The 21,601-nt window shown below is 44.5% G+C and overlaps 1 protein-coding gene and 1 long non-coding RNA gene across 5 annotated transcripts in view; one reads left to right on the top strand and one right to left on the bottom strand.

The window, feature by feature from the left end:
* Window positions 1–21,601, top strand: part of LOC144773252 (ATP-binding cassette sub-family C member 5-like) — a 2,136,031-nt gene that overhangs the window by 958,230 nt on the left and 1,156,200 nt on the right. The gene's annotated exons all lie outside the window — the stretch shown is intronic.
* LOC144773254 (uncharacterized) lies at window positions 8,505–10,312 on the bottom strand. 2 transcript variants are annotated; one of them, XR_013599935.1, is made up of 4 exons: window positions 10,172–10,312; window positions 9,990–10,086; window positions 9,809–9,899; window positions 8,505–8,893 (listed from the first exon to the last, which is right to left on the bottom strand). It is a non-coding gene; the product is annotated as an uncharacterized LOC144773254 (long non-coding RNA). The 2 variants fall into 2 exon arrangements; XR_013599936.1 differs by lacking the exon at window positions 9,809–9,899.

Below are 21,601 nucleotides of genomic sequence, written 5' to 3'. Positions count from 1 at the left end.
GTCACTTGTTCTGTTGTTCTCTCTATAAGTAACAAGCTAAATCATATTTATCATTCAGACCTGTGGGCACCATTGTATTAAGATATTTAATCCAGAATAGTTCTCGCTGCATTAATTTTTGATGGTTGTCAATTCCCAGTTTGATTTGTACCTGTTCAATGACTAAAAATCTTAATTGGGAAATGCTGTGTTTTTCTTGTTTCCAGTGTTGTACCAATGGTGAAGTCAAGTTTTCATTACGAATCCGACTTTTATGTTCCGTTATTCGTATTTTTATTTTCCGTTCGGTTTTACCGACATACATTTTGCCACAGGGGCATTTGATACCATATACAACATTCTGTGTATTGCAGTCACTGGTGTGTCTTAGATGTATCAGTTTTCCTGTATTTGGATGAGTACATGTGCTAATAATGGCAAGCATTCAAGGGACTGACAAACCAGATTTTTGTGTAAGGCGCTTATCAGCTTTGCATGTGGTGAAAGGCTGTGACCATGACCGTGTAGCAGTGGAGTCCTGTCTGAGCAGGCACCTGATAGTTATAAGGGAATGCGTGTCTATAGTCTGCCTCACTCTGCACTCATTGGTTGTACCTTGTTAATGTGTGTTCTTTATTAAGTAGTAGCATCAGACCATCGAACTAGGTGAAATGCTACAACTAACAACACTTTCTCCTATATAGTCTAAAAATAACTATCATCTGAATACCTTAAACACATTTCCAGCTATGTCACTAAACAGATGTACTTATAGAGGTTAACTATGTCCTTAACCTCTTAACCACTAACCATTTAACCTTTACAGTACAAATTCTTAAACCTATATCCCAAAACTTTAACCTTATATCCCAGATTCTGAATGCAGTACCCTAGATCAGTGGTACCCACACTTTTGACTCCCGAGAACCCCCACTGAGTCACTACTCGAAGCAGGGGACCCCCCAAGCAATTTGTGTAATTTAAATTTCAAACATTAAAACAGTAATTTGCAAAAAATACACAAACAAGTACACACCAAACAAATAGTCGAATTAATAAATATTTTATTATTTTATATTAAAGAAAATCTATCAATTGTAATGGGAAGGTTGGTGCTGCCTTTCGTTGACTAACTTTTTAATGTTTGGTTTTATTTCATGGTATGAGGCTCTTGCCAGGGACAGACTGGGAACCCAAAGCAGCCCTGGCAAATTTAGACAGACAAGCTGCCTTACCGTGCATAGCGAGTGCAGCAGCAAAGCCTGACCACTACAAAGGGGGGCCTTTAGCGGGTTCTTCCCCACAAGGAAAGTTGGGGGGAAAATAGTGCATTCTACAACACATTTGTCATTATACATTCAATTGTATTATCTTTTAAAGCATAGTAAATGATGACCTTACTTTGCACCAGGATACAACAATCTTTGTTGGGGCTCTTCAATAATCCCCTCACTATCACCCTCCAACAGTGCCTCTCATCTCTCGATAGCTCCTTTGCCACATGCATTTCATTTGTTTTTTAGCAACTCTCATACCAGTGTAGGGCGTTGGAGCACTTTACATTACACACATAGAGACAATGAATCCTACATGTGTAAATCAGTGTATAGAAAATTTTACAAAAGGCAGAGGGGACTACACGATGTAGGATTCACATGTCATCCATACTGGTAGGCATGTTTTAAGAGTGCTTGATATAGAGAAGCACAAACTGAGGATTCAGAACATAACACAGTGGTTAGCATTGACTTTAATAATAAGAATTTATTTCTACCCAGACAAACCTTTCTAAGCAACATCAAGATAATAAAAGACTGGGAAAAAACACATAACTTTCTAACTTGTACAATGCAGTTTGCATGAAGCTCTTTGATGGCAGTTCATAGCTCACTGTGCTAAATTAAGATTTTAACTTGTGAACAGCACATTAACAAAAGAATCTCTACAAGAAAAGCAGTAAACCCACTGAGCTATGCACATAAAATACTGTTCTTTGATAGGCATGGCACACGTTCTTTGCAGCAGACATAGTAACCTTCTGTGTTACCTTAATTAACTCAAACCTGCCACTAGACAAACCTCCCACCTGTCTCCAGCAGATTCATTAATCACCACAGATATCTTGAGAATTTTAATGTTGCTCAAAACTGATGGATATACAAGGAACTTTGCAGTGCTTTTAAAACTGCTGCCTGTGGACAACCTGGAAATGTGTCACGGACCCCGGTTTTGGTAACTGTTGCCCTAGACCCTTAAACAATAATTCATAGCCTTAACCCGTACACAGTATACTTGTAGGCCTATATCCTTAACTCCTAATCCCTATAACTCAAATCTATCATTCTTAACTGTCTACTTCAAACCCATAACCTTATTCCCCAAACTCTCAACACTTAACTGTATACTTCAAATTATTAATCCTGTATTGTTATCTCTTTACCCTTTACAATACTATTTTAGATAGTTTTCGATCATTGTTCTTTGTTTTCAACTTTGTGTCTGCTCCATATGTGTGGACTCACAACATTTGGGCTGAGAATGTCTCTGTGATGGAAAGTACCTTTCTATCCTAACTACCATGGCAAGTATGCAAGATCTGACCTTCATGAAGTTGGTAATCTCTGCTTGTCTCTCCACCACTGAGAATAATCCTGTTCAGTGTTTATCATGTTACGGACACTACAGAACCGATGTGCTCGTCACCTCACCTTGATCACCATGGCACACAGAAGAGAAGTGGAAGACACTCCAGACATCTTTGGGGAGCATGAGGAGCCTGATCAAGAGGAATCAGGGCTCTGGGCATCGAAATAGACCCAGCCTTCTTGCCAGAAACCGCCAACTCTGATGGGGAAATTGAGGTCAAACAATCTCCGTCTATGCAGCAGCAACAAAAGGTTGCTGTGAGTACTCATGCTTCCCCTACTCACCACCAACAGGTATCAGCCTCATACTCCAGTGCCTATGAAGCGTCTGGTGCACCACTGCCTTCTGGCTATGGTTGACACCGACCTTCCGAGACAAACCAATGTACGTACCATATTTGTCGTTCAAGATCTCATCAAAACATAGAGCCTCAACCCGATGCCTCAGTGCCCAATCAAAAAGCACATCTCCGAACACAATTAGAGCCGAAAGGGGTGGAGCTGAAGATTTCGAATCCGAGACATCCTCCACTGAAAACTTCAAAGCCAAAGTCGAGTTCAGCATCGAGACCCACTGAGCCCAAGCATTCAGAGCCGAGATTGAGCTCAAAGTCGTCCGGGGGGTAACCATCTATCCCATCGAAACCCTCTTCCATTGCTGCCTCCTCTACAGCTTCTTAGGACTTTGGACAGCCAAATCTAGAATGGCTGCAAAGAAAATCTGGACTCTCAACAAAAAAGGATACATATTCAGCCACACCATGGGAGAATCTTGGCAAAGCCTTCACAGCTCCACAAGGACCCTAGACCTCGTGAGAGGAAATGTACTTTTGAGGAGGCCATCAACCTACCAACGCCTATACCTCCCAAAAGGCCAAAGAATCATGACAGAGCTACCTCTCCTCTGCCTCCTGCTCATCCTTCACCTTCCTTTCCTCCAGCTCCTCCTTCTCTTCTTACTGTACCTCCTGTGTTGCCTTTAGAATCACCACATCATTCACCTAGGGGTTCTTCACACTCAGGGGGATGGGACAATCCAAATCACCCCTAAGAGCCAAATGACACAATCCATGATCCTCACCAAATGTCTGGCCATGGCGGGTGCTCATCTCCGGAGGAGCGGGAATCACATGATCCCTTACTTTAATGACTGGCTAACAAACAGTAAGCAGAAACTCTGTCTCATGCACACCCAGACCACAATAAACACCCTGCAAAGCCTGGGTTTCACCATCAATTTGACCAAGTCCCATCTTTAACCCCAACAAGTTCAATCTTTTCTAGGGGCAGTCTTAGATTCTTCTGTCAGAAAAGCTTACCCCAGCCCAACCAGGAATCAAGCTTTTCAAAACATGCTCTTTTTCAGCCAGATCAACAAGTAATAGTCAGCAATATAATGCACCTATTAGGGATGATGGCATCTTGCACACAAATAGTCCTCATGCTAGACTCCACATGCACCCATTACTAGAGGGCCTAGCGGCCCAATGGTCTCAAGTGGAGTGACTTCTACAAAATCTAGTTCCGCAGTGACCATCACTGCAGACGCATCCCTCACAGGTTGGGGAGCATATCTTATTTATCTCACTGTTCAGGGGCAGTGGCATCCTTAACAGCAAATGCTTTATATCAATCAACTGTAGCCTCTAGCCATCCAGCTTGCAGTCAAGGCTTTTAACCCCCTCATTTGGAACAAAACCGTCTTGATACGCACAGACATCAACAATGTAGCTGTCCTGACTGGCAAAGAGCACCTGGAGGTGGGCAGTCCATCACAGAGTCCATTTACTCATCCAGTACATTCCTGAAGTGGACAATCTAGCAGCCCTACTCGGCAGGATGCACAAACCAGTCCATGAGTGGGAAACTCCACCACCAAGTCCTACACATGTACTTTCCCACAAATAGATCTGTTTGCCACTGCCGAAAATGCAAAATGTTAAAACTGCACAGCCAGGCTCTCAGTGCTTTTCTGCTTCTCCGACTCCTACCGTTCATGGTGAGGAGGCTCAGACGGACATCTCTCACACTCATTTTGCTAGCACTAACCTGGGCATGTCACACTACTAGAACTCTCTCTCTAGCCCCACACGAGAAGCTCCCCAACAAGCCAGACTTTCTCACACAACACCAAGGCAAAGTGAGATCTCCCAGCCCTCAAGTACTCAATCTTGCAATGAAGTCTTAGAATTTGGTTACCCCAACCTACCAGAAAAGTGTATGTCTATCCTTAAAGAGGAACTGAGACCAACTACCATGGCCTGTTAAGCAGCCAAATGGAAACTTTTTGTACACTACTACCTCCCAAAACACATATATCCTTTCATGCCCGGAGTATAAAATATTGTTCATTACCTTCTACACAATCCTAACATATACCTTAATCAGATTACATGTATCTGCTGTAGCTACCGATCTACCGAACAGGCAACAGGTTTCATTATTTACAACACCTGTTATTTATACCTGTTAATAAAACGTTCATTGAAGGCCTTAAAAGAGTAAGTCTTCCCAGGACACACCCAGTTCGGAACATAAACATTGTCCTCACTAGGCTTATGGATCCCCCATTTGAACCTCTTCAATCTTTTCCTACTGCAGTTCCTATCTTGAAAGATGGCCTTCCTTGTATCCATCACTTCCCCGTGACGAATCAGTGAGATACACACTCTCACTTCTTTCAAGATAGAATGATATTCAGAACCAATCCAAAATTCCTTCCTGAAGTGGTATCCCGTTTCCAGATTAATCAGACAATTGAACTGCCAGTCATCTTTCCAAAACCAGAATCTGTAGCAGAACATGCCGTACATACTCTTTTTTGTTGTTGTAAATATATGTATTGATTTTTGGAAATATGTAATAGAACCAAAACACCCAAAAACATTCAGTGATGCCCATTTGCTCCCCACCCCAGGCCCTTCCCACCATGACCAGAAAAACATTACTCTAGGTACCACAAACAATTGTGTCTTAATTTTGAGCAGCAGGTTGAGTAAATTCGGTTCACTATCTAAAATTCCAACCCCTTTGTTCCTCTTCCACTGTCCATTGGAAGGACACGGCCAGATTCTACGGTTCCACCTCCCTAATCTGCTGTAGTCCTTTCCCTCCCGCCCACCCACACACACACACTCTTCAACTTCATTGGACATCCTGGGCCCTTGTAGATTAGTTTTTCCCTTTCACAACAAATATCCATCTCCTGATTCCAGTCTTGTTATCGTGGGTTCACAGCACTCCCTCAATTCCATTCAGTCTCTTGTTTCACAAAAATGAAACCCCAAATTCCCTAGGATCTTCAGATAGGAGTGGAGATCCTTCTGTCCCCCAAACTCTCAACAGCATCCACAAAGCCTGAAGTGAATTGGCGGCTGAAACGACATGTCCAGTCATGCTTTCACACCGTTCCAAAAGGGTCGTATCCATAGGAATTTCCATAGAGTGTACAGGAAAAACCCACTCTGGCCATAGGCACGCAGGCAGCTCTCTAGAGTGCTAATTTAATTGCCGGATTTTGAAACACTTGGAGGCACGAATAAGGCTGTGAACATGTATGAGAAATAATATCGGATGAATTCAAGATGCAATGTTTCATACATTTACTTTGCCACTGGTGTTTTTCTTGCTTTATCTTGGAGATTTTGTGTGGTGTTCTATTAATTGAATGAGGTAGGTTTAAAGTTTTTTGCATATAGATTATTTTGGATACAGGCCTATAGCTTTAAGCAATGTAATCTTTAGTCTGTTTTTTTTCTGCTTTTCTTTAATGTGGTTTTTCATGCCTCTTTATGCTCGGATATTAGATCTTTATTAGGGCTCCCGGTTTTATGGTATTTATTTTTTTACCATTTCCGTCTGTATTTATCTATATTTATTTTTCAGTAATTTTATCTGTATTTATCCACATTTATTTTTGTCGCAAGCACATGAAGATGCTACAGCTGTTATTTTTTCACATTTATGCAAGAGAGGGGCTATGGAGTGATTGTAACGATTGTACGCACTTAGAAAGTTACCAAACAAAATTGAAAACACTGGAAGACAAAACATTCTATTTTAAACAATAAGTGGGAATTTATTGTATTGACATCTGAGGCCCATTAAGCAGGCAAGATTAAGCATGGTGTTCTAAGAGGGAGTGATGGGGGATGCAGCCTCTTTTTTGGCAATGTTTGAAATAGTTATTGTGATGGCATCGAACACGCACTGTGGTACAAAATCTCTCCTGAAAGTTACCTGCAACCTGTTCTAACCCCTGGTGATGCAGAGAGCAAGTGCAGCGTTAACGAGGAAGATTAGAAAAGGAATGAAGAAGACATGAAAGCAAGGGAAATTACTTTTGCAAAGGCAACATCAAACAAGCATTGAAAATACAATAGGTCTCGCCTTTGATTAAGTTAAAGCCATTTGCTTTGCTAATGGTATTGTACAGCAAAGCAAATGGCTTAAGCTTAGACAAAGGCGAGACCTATTGCATTTTCAATGCTTGTTTTACCATGGCGTTAAAAAGCCTTGGAATGTGTTCAAAATTGTTTACTAAGGCAAGCATATATTCCTAACTCGGACTGCATGATCTAGTGTGTAGCTATTGTATAGCTCTTTAATCCCTGGGGGCACAGCATCAAGAATAGTGTCATTTATGGCTAAACTCTTGTACGGTCCTAAAGGCAAGACTTATTGGCTATGCCAATGCTTGTTTCTTTTGAGTTAAGCACCCCACAAGAGTACATGTATTTTCCAACTGTCTTTCTCATGTGCTTCTCTTACCCTGCCCAATGCCCAACTGAGCACACTTGCCGTGAGCTTCTCCCCATCCACTTCTGTGATGTGCTCGCCATCGTGTACTTCTTCCTCCCCACACTGCTTTCTCGTTCGTGTGTTTCTTTCCTGGCCCACTCCATGATGCTCTATGCCCAGTGGCACCCCCAACCATCTGTTACCACCCACCTGTGTTGCTTCCGCCTACACATGCCCTGCTTCCCCCGCACCTTGCTTTGAAGGCTGCTTCCTTGTTGCTTACCCCCCATCCCGGCCCTCAGTGTTAATTGCCTCTCCTCCCCCATTTGCGCTCCAATAAAAACTGCTGACGTGCTTTGGTAGGCTCAAGCGTGTATGAAGTACGCGCCCTTAAAATAACAAAACTACCGCGTCATAGCACCTTTTTTTAAATGTAGTTCTCTTAGCCATGCTGTAGAGAATCTGAGCTGGAGAAAAACATGACAAGGGGTGTTCCCTAAATATCAGAAAAGGATCTAATCGCACATTCAGATAGCCCACACAACTAACCCTGGGCGAAGAACTACGCTCCGTTAGCTTGCGGAGTTTCGGCAACTCCGCGTTCCGCGGAGAACGCGTAGCTGTCGATTACTCCGCGATCCGGTGCGTAGCGTAGTTCTCGCGCGCTGAATAACATTATCGCGTACGCGGCAATGGCTTACCTTGGTTCTGCGTTCGCTTTTTCCCGGTCGCGTGTGCCACCATGTAGGTTCGCGCGTTATTTAGCGCGATCACGCACTTTTGTAGTGCGAACGAGAAGATGAGTTCCCGAACATGCCTTGCACAACCCGAACACGTTACTTGTGACCCAGAACAGGAAATAAGGGAACGCAAGCGGGCGGGACAAACCTCTTGGGTAACTTAGCGCGCTAGCCATCCCGAGCATGCAGGCAGCGCCCCGAACACGCGCACCGCGCTCCCGAAGACGAAAAACGGCACGCGAACGGGTCTAGCAAGCAACTACGCATGTCCGCGGAGCTACGCGTAGGTCGCGGAGTGCAAGTGCGTCTTCGCGTAGCTCCGCGGAGTGCGGCTCCGCGAACTACGCCCAGGGTTACACACAACCACAAAAAAAAAAGAATTTATTTATTCAGAGAAAACTTTTTTATTTTTGGTTTTTTATATATATACACTGTTTTCATAGAAAATTAATCTCATTAAGGCAGTAGAGTAATATCTAAGGTTTTTTTTGGATCATATACAAAAATACAATATAAAAACTAGGACTCGCAGAAGTAATTCAAAAAGAGGGCACAAGATCCATTCACTCACACTCAAACACACCTTTTGTACAGTCAGATTCATACACAAACATTCACATACGTATCATCACACACAAAAGCGCCGACGCGCGTTTCGGACAAGTGCCATTAAAGGCTTCCTTCATCAGGGCGCACTTGGAATGGAAACGAAGCAGACGCACTGAAGGACGTCTGACAAAAGGTGCTGGAAGGCGGTCCTAGTAGCATCAAGGGCTGGAGGTAGGTATTCTGTGGGCAAAAAGAACAAAAATAAGGAAAACTGCAAAATGTCATTCATGAAGAAGCAAGGGAGGCCTGGCTAAGAGTCAACAAAAAAACAGAATTCAAATAACCAAGTCCACACATCTCACAAGGGTAAAATATCCTTATACACCAAAATACACATCATAAGAACACCCAGGGAACATTATGCAAACGATATAGTCAAGAGTGGCAAAGTGTGTCAAGAAACCAGAAAGTGTATAGAAAGAGCCCCCACCTAAGGTTAACAGGTACAAGCGGTATGTGTAGGACGACTAAATACAGGGAAGGCAGCCTACCTAGGGGCCCTCAAAGGCGGAACCACTGGGCAAATTCACAGAATTAATAGGTAATTGGCTACCAGAAAATATAAAGAGAGTCCAGTGGGTGCATGTGTTCAATAGCCGGTCGAAATCCCGAGCATCACACTTTAAGGGGCCTGTAGAGAGTCCAAACACGTTTCATGGAGGGAGCTTGGCTACCAATACGGGTCAGAAGGGCAGAAAAGACCATCCATGTCTCTAAAGAATTTTTTTTTATATGAGGGCAAATAATTAACATACCAATGCAGGCAAAATAATAAGGCAATACATCTAACAACTAGATGAATAACAAAAGACAACAAGAGAATAGGGTGCATAGGGCACGCATGGAATGATGCTAAGGATCTACAACAAGGCGCTGCGTGCAATGTCAAGTAAACTAAAACTAGACTGAACAAAAGCAGAGCCTATACAAAGACTATATTGATGCAAAATAAGCTAAATGGGAAAAACAGTGCGAAACTAAAAGGAGAAAGATTACTAAATAAATAAAAATACACAAAAAGGCAGTGATGCAGCTAGACTACAACAGCAGTGAATAAGGAATGTAAACCACAACTAAAGAAAAACGAAGGTCTACCTTTATGAGGGTTCCAAACAGAGCCTGATAAAGCCTCTCCAAATGGGTGAAAAATATTATCAGAAGGACCAGGAATCGATATTTGGGTGACCTGTTAAATTTATACAGACGAATCACTAGCTAAAAAGGGAATAGGCATGCAAAATGATACAGGGTGTTAACACAAGAGGCTCAAGAATACCTTAGTGGTGAGGTCGAGTCAATTCCATAATAGACGCGAGGGCAGCGTCGATGTGCACAAGCTTTAGGCAGAGTTATAAAATACAAAGGCAGAGAGCCTGCAGGAAGAAACAATAACAGATATGGAAGCCGAAAAAAATGAAGAAATGGGAAAGGGTAACGAGAACAAGGTGCCCTACTAACCTGAAAACGACCCGTAGGTCCGAACTAGATGGGGACCACGATGGAGGCAGCGGCAGAACAAGTCCTTCCCCTGCGACGGAAAGATGCACCGGTAAAGGAGGACGGCGGAACCATGATATTTATAGTGAGGGCGGGTGCCGAGATTGCAAGCACCTGGGGGCGATAAAAACAGAAGAAGGCCACAACCAAGGAACAAATAGGGTCGAAAAGAAGAAGGACTCACGGACATAGACTGCCACGAATAAGAGGAAATAGAAAAGAGACTGATTCCCTAATGGAAAGAAAAAAACACCAAGGAACGGGATGGGGTGAAATAAATAATAAAGGGACAGATGAGCAAAAAATGAGCACGTAAATAAACCTCAAAAATATAAAGACAACACGAAATTGAAAATAGCACTAATATGTCAGAATTCAGAAAAATTTTTTATCTGAAGGGGGAAAGGGCGAAAGAGAATAAAATCACAAAAAATGAACTGAAAGCAGTGAGTGTGCATACTAACATGCGTCGAAAATAAACAATGGTCAGAAATAGAGACCAAGAAGTGGATTCAAACCCAAAGGATCTGGAACCAGAATCAAAAAGGGCACCAGCTGGATGGTGCCAAGAATAACACAAATAAGAGCAAGGTCCACGAGGGATAAACGCAAAAACGTGCGTCTCCAGAAAATTCAGAGAATGGCATTTTCCCAAGGGATGGAGTTGTTCAATCCTGAGACAGCCGTCTCAAGATAGAAAATCCAAAAGACTTCTCTTTTGGCTCTAAGGGCATCAGTATTGCCATCCCTGGGGTGAATTATCTTTTCAAGGATTAGCCATTTCAGATCTGCCACAGTATGGTTTAGGGCTTTCCAGTGCGCAAGAGAATCTGAGCTGTACATCATGCCAAAAAAATTGCTAAGCAAAAAGGTCCCAAATACGAGACCTATCGATTTTGCCAATGCTTGTTTGGAGCATGTTGTCAGGGGCATTAATAGTCTCTGTGCAGTGTCACCATGGATGAGAGACGCCCGATGGTACCCAAACAGAGAAGAGGGCGGACATTAACCCTGCCACCGTTAGGGTACAGTGCACCTGTCCTGCACCCCTTCATCCTGGAGTCCCAAGCGGGAGCCAAAGTCCTTTAACACTACAAAAGTTTTCGGTCAGGGGGAATTATGGTCAATCAGATGCCAGTGCAGATCAGCTTTTAAAGCGGTTTACACAGCCCATGGATTCGGTTAGTCGCAGTATGTAATACCTTACAAAAACATAGCATAAATACCAAACCTCCAACATAACAGACATGCAAAGAACCTGAAAAGGACTAGATGTAAAAAAATGTGAGTTGCTTATGAAGTACCAACAAGCTTACTGAGTCACCTGTAGCCCCCTCCACTGACGTGTCACCTTTCTGATACTAAAGCCTATAGCGCCTAAAGTGCCATATTTACTGTATCTTAAATACTGAAGAGGCTTTAAAACGTGTAGGCCAGACCCTCCTCGTTGCACCAAAATACAGGCCTGTTCCAGGCATCTGGCACTGCCCGAGACAGGCAATCTATCCACCTCTCTTCATTCCAAACAGACCCAGCATGGTTGAAGCAACCACAACCTGCTGCAGGACGGGGCAGCTCTTTAGTGTACTTGTGCCATTAACTACATGGGCAAGAATGGGTCTAGAGCCAGGGTAAGGAGCAGTCAACCAAGCATAGGTTAGTGACAAAGCAGGACTTACCCACACCAGCTTGCTGGTAAGGGATACAGGATGCGAATTGGCCAACACTAAAAGACTGTGCCTCCATGCCACTTCTGTCCTAGCCCCTCCTCCTGTCTACCTTCTACCCTATTTGCCCTCCACAGCTTCTATTTCCTGCTCTCCCTTCCTATCCTCTGTACACCTCAGGTCGCTCAAATATTTAAAACGTCCTGCTACAAACAACTGATATGGTTTAAGGTGATTTATTTGGAAAATAAAGCACTGGGAGGCGCAGCAAGAACAACATGTATATAACCCCACCCAGATTTAGCAAGTGTATCCTCACGCACTTGCTAGTCACCACTGTAGAGAAAATGGCTACCCTCTAATCTACACCAACCATAGTAACACAGGCCAGGGGACGTTGGTAAAACACTGGCCCCTGGAACCATCTACACAGGATGCAGACTTTCTGAAAGTGTAAGGCCCAATGACAATTTGAATTAATTACATGCTATGTTGTTCAAATAAGTGTCGAGCATGCTGTACATATCTCAAACCACGTGACTGTCTACGTAAAGTATAGATACATTAAATAACAGCTAAATTACAAAGAGGAGCGCTAGAAATCAGACTAATTAGTCTATAACTAACCGGTAATTGCATTACCCCGAGTCCTAATCTTGCGTATTTCGATTATGCAGAGCAGGCCTCACTGTGTAATTAAAATAAGCGAGAGGAACGAGGAGGTAATTTTAGCTTTAAAAGAATTGTCTTGAACACATAAAATCATCCTTCGGATTATAGGAGAAAGTGTCCAGAGATTACATCACCTGAAGAGGGCGCCGTCAGCGGTGAATAAAGGGGAACGAGTGAAGATTCTTTTATTAAGAAATCAGATTGATAATACTTCCAGTTACATTTTTTGTACTCGACAAAAGTTGCACTGAATTAAAGTGGCCATAAGAACCACAGAAACATTTAATATAGTTAAGCCATATGCACGGGCCAGCTGAAGCTGACGAAACCTGTATTGGTTAATAAACAAAACTAGCCACACTGAGGGACGGGGTTATGTTGAGGCGGTATGAAGGAAGTAGGCAGGGTAGAAATGTAAGAGTGGCTTGCCTCTGGGCGGCCTCAAGCAGGGTGTGGGGCGAAAGAGTAGGTGTGTGAGAGAGTGTGTGTGTGAGAGTTAAAGAGAATGTCAACGAATGAGAGAGAGAGCACGTGTGTGAGAGAAAGAGAGAGAGAAACTGTGTGTGTCTGATCTGAGGATTTTACCCACACCTTCAGCAACAAGACATAGATGCCCGAGCCAGCTCCATCACCCTGCTTACGTCCACACACAGGACACAAGTCGGGCAGATGAAATTGGATATGCAGCTGCATAACTATTCACTGACCACTGCCGGACAGATGTGCCAGCTTGGAGATAAGCCCGAGGACACGGCATAATGCAAGACACAGCAGCATCTGGGGGTCGCGTGAGAGTGAAGAGAAGGACAGGCCCAGTAACGCCGCCCCTCTCCGGCCCTCCACACACTCCATGCATGATGCGAGACCCAGCAGCGGGCTTTAAGTGGGTCTGGTCCTGCCGGTATTCAGCACCGGCAATTCTAGGAAGCAGATGTCCCCGATAATTGTTGCAATGCTAGTAGGCAAAGCGGTCAGGTCAGCAATGTTCGGGAAGCACGGAGTGCACTGATAGCTTGCAAGCACAGATGAGGGTTTCCCAGGGTTGAAGGTAGGGGGTGGTGGCGGATCAACGCTCGAGATCCGGAGATCTGTCTGAAAAGGTAACGAGTATTCCCGTATTTAATGGGGTGGTGGCACTCTCCCCAAAAGGAGTTTTCCTGCCAGGCTCTGATCACCTCGCCCCCACCCAATTTTCTTCGGGGCTCCGATGTGGTTTTCTTTTGTTAAAATGGACGTGCTACTCTCCCCAAAAGGAGTGTTACTGCCAAGCACTGATCACCTCCGCCCACCATCCAAGTTTCTTGAGGGCTCCGATGTGGGAGTCTTTTGTTAACATGGACGTTTGTACTCTGCCACGTTTCTCCAAGAGCTAGACGTAGTCAAAGTAGGTGTCTGAGGTCAAAAGTTGGTGTTAAGCTCCCCGTGTCTAACAGAAATGAATGGGTCCTTGTGTAGCACGACTATTAAAAAATAAAACAAGCACAAGCGTGCGCGGCAGCAGGGGGATGGGAGAGAGGAGGGGGCCTGCGCGATTCCCTTGCTGGAGCGAGCTGCAAGGTGCAATAATTGATAACATATGGCGCCGCTGCTCGCTCCCACTAGGGAATCGCCAAAAGTGCACACGTTGCCATTGAAAGCAATGCAACGCGTGCACGTTTTTGGGCGAAAAAGGGAACTGATGGCTAAAGGTCTTTTTCCTATGCAGCGTATGCGGGCTGCGTAGGCCAGACCTCAAAAGGAAAGAGACTGCGATCCACACCTCTTGATGGTGAGGGCCAATTGCACAGAAGCAGCTGGCATTCCACATGTAAACAGTTTAAAGAAATAAATAAAAAGACAGAATTACGTATTTTCTTTATGGTTTAAATCTTTTATTGAGATTTTCCAACATTGACATTACTGGTCTCCCAAAACATTTAAGACAACATGGGTCGTGTTTTCTATAAACGGGGTCTCCATAGTGTTTGTACACTGTCAGTATGTTCATTTTTAAATTGCTCAAAGCCTGCCACCTGCAGTCGAGTACACCACTACCTGCTAACAGGCCTCTGCCTTGCCGCCACTCATTGGTATGCAGAGGCTACCTTATTAGCACTGATCCCGGCAGGTCCCGCCAGATGATGCCTACATTTCTATCAGTGAGCCGGCCTCCTGATGCACATATTAACACCTTGTGCCCGGCTATCAGGCGTCCCCTTTAACATGCAACACCTAATACCACCTGCTGCCTTGTGCTTCTACCTTAGCAGTTCTCTTAAATGGGCCTAAGTGGTGTAGATTAGTAAGAGGAGCTTGGCGAGGTAACCCTGGGCAGGAGTGAGGCTGCGGTGCAGTTTGTCAGTATTTTCCCGTTTATAATTTATAAATACAGGCAAGGAAAAATAGTTTTAAGTCAGTATTTATGTGTAAAAATCCGTTTAAACGGAAAACCGGGAGACTTAATCTTTATATAATCTTTTACAGACATGACTCTCATTTTTCATTTTACCTATTTTTTTCTTCCTTCATTTTTCTTTTTTCTGTTGAGTCTTGTTTTTACAGCCTATATTAGTTAGCGTGTCCTCTCACTTTTTCATTTTTTAGTTTCTGATTGTGTTTAGGTCCGATATCTTTGCAACTATTTGCTTGATGCTTTGACCCAAATTTTTGACATGCAAAATGCAGAAATATAGGAAACTATTAGTATTTTTTCTTTTTTATTTGTATCGCTGAAGACGTGGGTAGTCCACAAAACACGTGTTGGCTATTTCAGTGTCATGGCTACTTGCAATGTTTTATTCAATAACCAAACTCGGTTACTTGAATGTCACGTTGGTTTTCAAAATGTAGCTATGATTTATTTATTTATTTATTTTAGTATTTTGTAGAGCGCACAGCTACCTCCGACGGAGGTGTCCCGGCGCTGAAGACCTTATCTCTGAAGAGTCAGGGGAGTGTGAGAGGAGGCAATTAGGATTAAATTTGGGAGAAAAAACAGGTTTTCAGTTTTTTTCGAAATAGGGATTCTGATGTAAGAACTCTTAACTCTGTAGGCAGTTGGTTCCAGAGTTTGGATGTAGCAACTGCGAGAGCCCTTCCTCCCGTACGTGCAAGACGATAACAGGGGCATATACCATGTGGCGTAAATGGTTGGATCTGAGGTTTCGTGGGGATTGTGAAAACCTCATTCTGCGGCGTAGGTATGTGGGGCCTCGATCATTGAGGGCTTTAAATTGGATGCGCAGTCTGATGGGTAGCCAGTGGAATTTGATCAGGTTGGATGAGATGGAATGGCGGTAAGGGATATTGCATACCAGCCTGGCTGCTGCGTTTTGGACTCTCTGAAGTTGGTTAATGATGTAGGTAGGAGCACCTACATATAAGCTGTTATCGTAGTCCAGATGGGTGGTGATAAGGGCATGGACTACTGTTTTTCGAGAGTCCAAAGGTAGAAAGGGGATGATTTTTTTTAGCATTCGTAGCTTCCCGAAACAGGCTGATGTTACTTTGTTGACTTGAGTTTTGCAGGAGAGGGAGGTGTTGAATTGGAATCCTAGGTTTCGGGTGGCTTGGACTGGTTCTGGCGGAGGGTTGAGTTCGGACGGCCACCAGAAATTGGAGGGCAAGGGAGATTTCTGATTGAAGAATAAGACTTCTGTCTTATCTGTATTGAGTTTTAAATTATTCGCGGACATCCAGGAGGCGATGTTCAGCATGCAGTGGCGAAAGTTGTCGAATGATTTTTCAAAGTGTTCTTTGAAAGAGAACACCAGTTGGGTGTCGTCAGCGTAAAAGGTTACTTTGACGCCCCATGATTCCACCACTTTTGCTAGAGGTGTGAGGTAAACATTGAAGAGGAGCGGGCTAAGGGCGGAGCCCTGCGGAACGCCCCAAGTCAGTGATTTCTTGGAGGAAAGAAAGGGTCCCAGCATCACTTGTTGGGTTCTGTTCGTAAGAAAAGATTTTACCCATGAGAGGGGGGGCCCGCTGATACCTATCTCTTGTAGGCGAGTCAGAAGAGTGTCATGAGAGATGGTATCAAATGCCGCGGATAGGTCGAGGAGGACCAGCATGGCCTCCTCTCCCCTATCCGTGCATTCTCGGATCGACTCGGATACCTCGAGTAGTGCCGACTCGGTACTGTAGTCCGGTCTGAAACCCGATTGGGTATCGTGGAACAAAGCGTTTGATTCTAGGTAATGTGACAGCTGTTTTTGAACAGCTTTTTCAAGTACTTTGGCGGGTTTGGGTAAGAGTGAGATCGGCCGGTAGTTGTTTAGGCAGGAAGGATCTAAGCCTGGTTTTTTTTTGGAAAGAGATTAGTAATGCATGTTTCCAGGCGGAAGGCATGACACCGGTGAATAAAGAGGAGTTCCAAATTTCGCGAAGGGGGTCGATGATTAGGGGGGCGACTTCATTCATGATTAATGCCGGGGCTGGGTCCAGGGGAGAGCCTGATTTGCATTCCATAAAAAACTTCAGGGCAAGTTCCTTAGTTAGTGGTTGGAATGCTGTAAATGAATGATTGCAGGTTTATTTATTATTCTTATGTGAAGAATTTCTGAAACTGATATAACCTGAAACTGAGGAATTTCACTTGATATGTGAATTTTTTATGACTATGATGTCCATTTGTTTAAACAGGTAAATACAACAATACCAGATCAATGATTTGAGTTTTAATAATTAGGATTCGGAATGTTGTTCCTGTACTCCCTACAATCCACTATTAAGATCATCCACATATAGCAATCTCTTTTCCTCCCAAGATTCCCCCCATCAGCAGCCGTAAACGTATGCGTCCACCAGGATCCATTCCGCCAGCGCCTCTATGCCGAGGCAAATAAAGTAGGTGATAAGGGCCGGTCTTCTCAAGTCCCCTGCCTATGGGGAACCCCTGTGAAAGAATTCTGTTTACTTTAACTCGGGCCCTGGTGTCCCTTAGAAGAGTTCAAACCAGCATCGAAATTTTAACCCCTTGCCCATTTTTTCTAGTATTACAAAAATGAAGGGCCATTCCATCGAATCAAATGCTTTATTCACGTCCAATGATACCACCACTATAGTGGGAGTGCTGCATCATTGGCCGCTGCAATTTTGTTGTGAAGGCGTAGATTGAGCCTAGCTGATCTATGTGGCATAAAGCCATTCTGGTCCGGATGTTTTAGGTCCAGGATCACTTTCACGAATCTATTTGCAAGTACCTTGGAGAGTGTCTTAGCATCTGAGTTAAGTAATGATATTGGACGGTATGAATACCACAATTCCAATGGTTTCCCAGATTTCGGGATTAAGACTGTAGTTGCCAGATTTGCTTCTCGTGGAGTTTACCTCGATGATACACCTCCACATACATCCCATTGAAGTGTAGAGTCACTATACTATCTACTAGCCCATTTAGGCCCAGCATTTTCCTGCACTGTAACTGCCTTAATGCCTTTTGCACTTTTTCCACAGTCAGGTGCTCCCCCAGGTCAAGCGCTCTCTTACAATCAAGCTTTTGACAGGAGCAGTCCCGCACAGAACAACACATGCCCTCTACATCCGAATGTATCTTACTTCTTTAAAAGTCCCTCAGATAAGCTGCCATTGTTGTCACTATAGCCTAGGATCCCACCACTAGACTTCTTTCTAGGCTTGGCATCTCTTTTATATGTTGTCTGCCCCGGTCCTGCTTACTGAGCCATGGCAACATCTTTCCCGCCTTGTCCCCTACTTTGAATAGGCGTTTCGCCTGCATTATGTATTCTAGTAAACTGCTTCTGTTGGTACAAAGTGATATTCCTCCATGTTACTAAATAAATGCCTTCACATCAGTCGAGGGGCGTAATGCATGTTCATCATTAAGGCGTCGGAGGTACCTCTCTATTTCTATACAGCGTTCCTTTCCCCAGCGTTTGTCTCCCACTTCAATGACAATAACCACTCCCCGTTTGGGGGCCTTAATTGCTTCTCATACCGTGGAGTTAATGGGGCAACCCTGTGTCCCTCAGAACCTGGGTATTGATAATATAGACACAGTTGGTCCTGTTGGGTAATGCAATTGCTATGGATCATGGATTTAATACAAAAGAAATGATGTATCTCAATAGGATATCAATGAATGAAAAACAATTTCAGATAAGAGCACACCAAGAAAGGAAAATATTCAGTAACAGAGTTAATTTACTCTTTTTGGTTTTTCAAAAAAACATTAAATATTAACATATATGGCTGTTACAATCACAAGACAATTGCAATAATATAAGTGATTTGTGAAAAAGTGACATGTTGTGACTAGTGAAAGTCAAAGGTTCAATATATACAAGACATACACAAGTGACATAGATTCAAATCAAGATGTTCTGTCCTGTCTAATGATTATTAACATGAATGCTAGACCCAATAATGATTCAGAATTAAGGTCAAGGCACCTGAATAGACGCGTAGTAATAATGTCGACATTTTGACCCTGGAAACAGCGCAGAATGATGTGCGTCACACCGGGTCTTCCTCAGGACTATAAAAGCACACGCTAATTCATTCAGTGAAGTAAGAATGGAAGCTGTGACCTTATTGGAAGATCTGGGAGCAGCGGCGATCCAAAACCGGTATCAGGTTGTTGGAGCAAAGGATTATTTGGGGTCCCGTGATTAGGGGGGATACCATCCGGTAGGGATCTTATTGTTAAAAAGGCGCTCAAACCATTGGAGATCTCCACCAGCAGGTTGGAGTCTTAATCAAAGAGCAAATGACTTCCACCAGCCGGTTAGAGTCTTGTGATGCAAAGATTATACGTGGGTTTAAGACACTGTTTTTCCATAAGTTAAGGCACTTTGGTATGTCTGCAACCGTCAGACTAATGGGTTCCTCCATGTAAGAGTGCTTATTAGTGCAGAACTGGGCTGCTATGCTCGCAAATACAGTTCTGTTGTAGATCTCGTAGGTGGCACCTCAATCACAGCATGGCCTCTACCTACGTACACCTGGCAGTATGCCTCAAGCTCTCCCCGCATTGCCATCCAGGCAAGGATACACCACTGGTATGCGGCTCCTATCAATGCCGCTTGTCAGACTCTTTGTAGTGGCACAAAGGCCGCCATTGGCTCTGTGTGGCTCACACAGAGTACCGGTCACAGCACCATTTTCCTAAGTGCGTATCCTAGCTACCTCCTGGTTTCTTTGCAACTTCCATCCGCTGGCACGTAAGTCAGCTTTTAAATTCAGCAGCGTCCAGTGCACCCCGTTCTTCGCTACAGCCCTACCTCTACAGGGACCAGGTCCTGCTGCAAACTGCCTCCAGCAAGTCTGGGGCCGACCGGCACTCACTGTAGCTGAGCCAGCCCTCATGACCACGCCGCCCTATTGGGGACGCCTTCAAATGGATTGCAGCCTTCCTGACTGAAAGAACACAGAATACGCCTTCCATCGTTCACATCCGGAGCCCAAGAACATCATCTGCAGTGTCCCTCAAGGTTCATTCCTCAGGTCTACTGTGTTCAAAACCTACATAATCCCCCACCCTCCCCCCCGGCCAGCATTGTCAGAAACCATGGACTAAACATCATCTCCTACACATCGACACCTAGCTCAATCTCTATCTGTCCAAGACACATCCACCACTAGAGCAAACTTCCACCTGTGCATGAACAGCATCACTGACTGGATGCAAAACAACTGCCTCAACACAGACCAGACAGAAGTAGTGATCTCTGGGTACAACACCTCCCGTGGAATGACTCCTGGTGACCTGTTGAACTGGGATTCTCTCCCACTCCCACGGACCACGTCCAGAACCTCAGCATCTTCTTGGACAGCAACCTCACCATTTAGAACCAGATCAGCACAGTCTCCTCCGCCTGCTTCCTTACACTGCGCATGCTCCAGAAGATCTTCAGATGGCTCCCAGTCTTCACCAGACGCACCGTCACTCAAACGCTCATCATCAGCTGCTTGAACTATGGCAACGCCGTCTACGCAGAAATTACTACACACCTGAAGAGACTACAGATGATTAAGAACTCAACGGCCAGATTCGTCCTTTACCTTCCGAGATGGACCCACATCACTCCTCACCTGAAGGAACTCCCTTGGCTCCCCATCCACCAAAGCTAGTAATTCAAGATACTGACCAACGCATACATAGCTCTGAAGAACCTAGGACCAGCTTTCATCAACTACCGCTTGGGCTTCCACCAACCCTCCAGACTCCTGCGCTCCGCCTCCCTCTCTCTCACGCAAAGTCCTGAAACAGCCTCTGTCCATCTCAGGACCTCACCTCTCTTCAGGAATTCAGTAGGGGACTCAAGACCTGGCTATTCTACTGTTGCCACACGGGCAACTTGGCTTTCAGCGCCTGGATACCCTCGCGGGTGATTAGCTGCACTCTATAAATCCTGATTGCTTGATTGATTGGGGGTGGTTGCTTTGTGCATGCGTCCATGGGGCTTCCCTCGCCACCGGTAATCTGACACACAAGGAGTGGGCCCGACCACAGGCTCTTGCCGGGTTGGCACTGACTTCCGCTGAGTTCGGCCCGTGTCTTCTCCGGTGGGCCGATTAGTTTCACAGCTGCACTGCCATCTTGGGCACGGTCGCGTCTCACAGTCGGTGCGGTTGTCGGGCAGATTACAGCAGAATGGTGGGGCCTCCACAAGTAGAATGTTTTCTGGGTCTCCTTCTGCCTTGCAGAGCTGACCGTTTGAGACAGGAAGTTCAAGGATCACTGTAACACAGGCCACAGATGCCGTAGCCGAGCTTACAAGCAGCTGACTCTATGCGTGCCTTGGCCACGCCCCGTCCTACATACTCTTGATGTTAAAAGGGCACTCATATACTATATGATAGAACAAAACCATTCCGTAGGAACCAACAATCATTTGTGTCTTACTTCAAGCCTCACAAGGGCAAGCAATTCCCAACGCAAGAGTAGTATGTTGGTTAGTCAAATGCATACAAGCGTGTTCTGCCATAGCATAGATGACCCTTTATGTACCTCCTAGACCTCATATCACATGGAAAAATGGGGCTTCCATGCCTTTTTTGAATAACATACCATTAGCTGACATCTGTAAAGCAGCTATGTGGTCTAGCC

The sequence above is a fragment of the Lissotriton helveticus genome, chromosome 8 (assembly GCF_964261635.1).
Source record: "Lissotriton helveticus chromosome 8, aLisHel1.1, whole genome shotgun sequence".
Lineage (NCBI taxonomy): Eukaryota > Metazoa > Chordata > Amphibia > Caudata > Salamandridae > Lissotriton > Lissotriton helveticus.
This window is presented reverse-complemented; position numbering and strand designations above follow the sequence as displayed.